The sequence below is a fragment of the Alligator sinensis genome, unplaced genomic scaffold, assembly GCF_000455745.1.
Source record: "Alligator sinensis unplaced genomic scaffold, ASM45574v1 scaffold1250_1, whole genome shotgun sequence".
NCBI classification, from domain to species: domain Eukaryota; kingdom Metazoa; phylum Chordata; order Crocodylia; family Alligatoridae; genus Alligator; species Alligator sinensis.
This window is the reverse complement of record NW_005843527.1, coordinates 70941-75388: the sequence shown is the minus strand read 5'-3', so window position 1 is coordinate 75388 and position 4448 is coordinate 70941.

Genomic DNA, 4448 nt, shown 5'->3' with positions numbered 1-4448 from the left:
ACTTTCAATGGGTGACAGAGGCATTTGAACTAAAGCTGATTGAACGAGTTTTTGTTCAAGTGCCCCTGCCGCCATTTTTAAGCTTGGGGATGCTGATACATGAGACGTGGCGGCACTTTATTTAAAGCGGCTCTTGGAGCCACTGTAATTAAAACACTGCCTCCCCAACCCATGGTGCACATGTAAAAGTGCCCTTAGGGACTAAATGGTTCAGAAGTAAGATGTTCTGTAGGCAACAGCCTCTTTTGTTGGAAGCTGTTTGATGAGAAACCAATTACACAGGGTCTGAAAACAACATGTGCCTCTCCTGAAAAATACAGAGCAAAACAGATGATGCAGGATGACTTCTCTGCCCACTTTGAGGTAAACACCCAGGCCTCAAAGGACACCCATCAGTCCTATTTTAGACAGACTGCATAGAAGAGAAAGGCTATTTGCTTTCCTTACCTGGAAGATTTTCATGAACTTTGAGAGACCCAATGAGGGTCTGTGCCTCTGCTTCCTGACACATGAACTGAGGAAGACAATGAGCATCTAACTTATAAGGCCATTGAGGATTGCAAAATCCTTTGAGATCCTCAGATGAAGAACTTCTCCATGTGCAAAGTACTGGTATTATTTTCTACCTTCTTTAAAATTAAGATTCTAATTAAATGTCACTAACAAGGCTATCCAAGAGCATCTGTTACTAATGTGTGCTTTGTTATGGGCCCATCATGAATTTCTGATTCTGCAGTTATTTTCGAGCAAGAAAAATTGTTTAGTTTCATGGTACATCACAGTATTCAGTGAATGCACCCCTTGGGAACTAAGCAAGCTTTAAAATCTTAATATAGACATCTTTCAAATGATATCATGAACGTGTGCATATCTAGCGTTGGAGCCAATGCAAGCAGCACAGACTTTTGCCTGCCAGATTTTTATTTTGGCTTCATCTGCTTTCCATATATTCAAAGAATCCTACCACATGGAACCCTTTAAAAAAGGAGAGGGGGAATAACATAATTTTTCAATTGCTCTTGAAAAAGTATTTAACCACATAAAATATTCTAGGGCTCACTAAGAAGTCACTATTGCAAATAATGTAACTGTTCCAGACTGAATTCCTAACATTTCAAAGTAACTGGCAGGAAAGAGAGTTGATGGTTTGGGATTTTTAACCAATCCCCACATGTTAGTACTTAGACTAATCTAAATGCCCAAACAAATTTTTGTGTTACAGTGGAAAGACCCCAGTCTTGTAAACAGTCACAGATGCTTAATTGACTCATGTGCATAGTCCTGCCAATGACTAAACAATTTCTGTAAGTAAAGTTACACCTGTGAAAAAATGTTTGCTGGACTGGGCCCTAACATTGTAGGTCGACCACTAACTTGCAGTATAATTAGAGCATTGTCATTATTAAGGAACCAATGTGTGAAAATTATGAAATTCTGAGTTATTGTTAAAAAGCAGATATATGAAAGTAAGAAGTAGAAAGTTATATAGCTGTAAAGATTTAAAGCAATGATTCTCAACTAGGGTGCTGTGGCAGGGCATTGTTGGTGCCTGCCACTTTAAGGACTGAGCCAAGCAGCCCCCAGGTGCTTGATTGTGGTGGCCATTTTAGATCTCTGGACGCCTATATAAATGGAGCAGTTTGCTGCTGGTAGGCAGGGAGGGACATTGCCTTGCTGCAAGGCTGTATGCAACATCTTGGAGGCAAGGGCAGGAGCTTAAGGGGATGGTTTGGAGGCTCCTGGTCCTGGACATGACCTAAAACTGCACCCTGCTGGGGGTGGGTGGCCTGGTGGGGCTTCTGGTGGTGCGGGAGTCCCCAGGAAATACCAGGCCAGTTACCACCGTGGTGAACGGCGGGTCGGAGCCCCTTAACCCCTAGCCCCCACAACATTGTGGGTACAAGGGGGGCAGGCATGGCTATGGCCACCTGAGTCCCCACCAGGGAGGGAAGCCCTGCACCCCCAGTGAGGGGGCAGAAATGTGGAGCCCCAGTAGGGGGGAAACCAGAGGGCTGGGAGCCCAGTATGTGTGTGTGAGTGTATAGAGTTGCCCCAGGAGGGGCCAGGGCAAGCTTGGCCCCAGTCGGGTAATTGGCTGGCCACTACCCTGGTGAGGGTCATGGGAGAGGCCCAAAAGACAGTACGTCTGCCACCCAAGGTGACACTAGGTAAAGCCTATGGCCGAAGAGGCCCACTCCAAGAGGGAGCAAGGCAGTACAAGTTGTCAATGTGTGAAAGAGACCCTGTGAGAAGGGGTAGAGTGTGAGAGGCCCTAGTGAGAGGAGGGCGGTATGAATGTGTGTGTCTGAAGCCTGACAACAAGGGCTAAGCTTGATCCAGCTGTAGGCTGGGTGCATTGTCATCTGGATGCCACCTGTGAGGCATGGGCTGCGGTATAGGGGAGGAACAGAGCTGCAGATAGTGCCCCCTGGCACTGGGGCAAGAATGGGCAGCCTTCTGCCTTAATAAGAGCCAATTAAGAAACAACAGGCATGACAAGAGAGGAAGCAGGCAGTTGGCCCAGAAAGAGGTGGGCAGGCCAATGATACACGGGACCCGAAAGCCCCCTGTTACAGATGCCCTGGCACCCAGGGGTGCCATCACATCCTTTGAAGGGTGTTGCAATGTGTGAGGATTTAGACTTTAGCAAGATTTTTAATACAGTCTCCCATAACATTCTTGCAAGTGAGTTTTGGAAGTATGGGTTGGATGAATAGACTGTAGGGTGGATAGAAAACTGGCTGGCTGATCAGGCTCAAAGGGAAGTAATGGCTTGATTCTAGCTGGCAGCCAGTATCAAGTGGCATGCCCCAGGGGTCAGTCCTGGGGCTGGTTTTGTTCAATACCTTCATCAGTGACCTGGAAGATGGGATGGAGAGCATCATCAGCAAGCTAGCAGATGACAACAAAGTTGATTCAGAGCTAGATTCAGAGAGACCTTGACAAACTAGGATACTGGACCAAAAGAGATCTCATGAGGTTCAGTAAGGGCAAGTGAGAAATCCTGCACTTAGAACAGAACAATCCCACACACCGGTAAAGCTATGGACTGATTGGCTAAGCAGCAGCTCTGCAGCAAAGGACTTGGGGTTACAGTGGATAATAAGCTGAATATGAGTCAACAGTGTCCTCTTGTTGCAAAGAAGGCCAACTTCCTACTGGCTATACTAGTAGGAGCGCTACTGCCAGCAGATTGGGGAAAGTGATTATTCCTCTCTTTTCAGCAGTAGTGAGGCTGCTTCTGGAGTATTATGTCCAGTTTTTGGACTCCCCACTACAGAAGAGATGTAGACAAATTGGAGACAGTCCAGTAGAGGGCAACAAAAATGGTTAGAGGGCTGGGGCACATGACTTCTGAACATGAGCCGGCAGTGTAACAAGGCCATCAACAAAGCCATTCGCACCTTGTCGTGTATTAACAGATGCATGACCAACAGATCGAGGGAGGTGATGCTCCCCCTCTATGAGGCATTAGCCAGGCTGCAGTTGGAGTACTGTGTCCAGTTTTGGGCGCTGCACTTCAAGAGGGATGCGGAGGACCTGGGGAGGGTGCAGAGGAGCACGACGCACATGATTAGTGGCCTCTGTGCAAGACCCTACGTGGGGAGGTTGAGGGATCTGGATCTCTTCAGCCTTCTCAAGAGACGTCTGAGGGGAGACCTTGAGGCAGCGCATTTCCAACTCTCTGTTGTCCTCCCTTGATAAAGATATAGGCTATTTACCAGGGCACTCCTAGGAGGACCTAGGAATAATGGGTACAAATTAGTGGACAGTAGATTCAGGTTAGATATTGGGAAGAAATGTTTCACAGTAAAGGTGGCCAGAATGGGAATGGGCTGCCAAGAGAGGTGGTGCTATTGCCTAACTTGGAGGTCTTCAAGAGGAGGTGAGATAGGCACCTGGCTGGGGTCATCTGGTCCTTTTCCTGCCAGGGGCAGGGGGTCGGACACGATGATCGTTCAGGGTCCCTTCCGACTCTACAATCTATGAATCTGTGAAATCTGGGGGAGATTGGAGGAGATGGGAACAGAAGCTTTAATCACACCTTGCAGTCACAAAGGCTGAGGAAGAGGCAGAGGATTATGAAATTGCAGCCATGCTTCACTGCACTGGGGATAAAGCCAGAATCTGGAGAGGGTGCAGAGGAGGGCCACTCGCATGATTAGTGGTCTCCGTGGAAGACCCTACGAGGAGAGGTTGAGAGATCTGGATCTCTTCAGCCTTTATAAAAGATGGCTGAGGGGTGACCTTGTAGCCGCCTATAAGTTTATTGGGGAGGACAGTATGGAATTGGGGATGTGCTGTTTACCAGAGCACCCCAGGGAGTAACTAGTTATAATGGGTGCAAACTAGTGGAGAGTAGATATAGGTTAGACATTAGGAAGAAATGTTTTACAGTAAGGGTGGCCAGCGTCTGGAATGGGCTTCCAAGAGAGGTGGTGCTATCA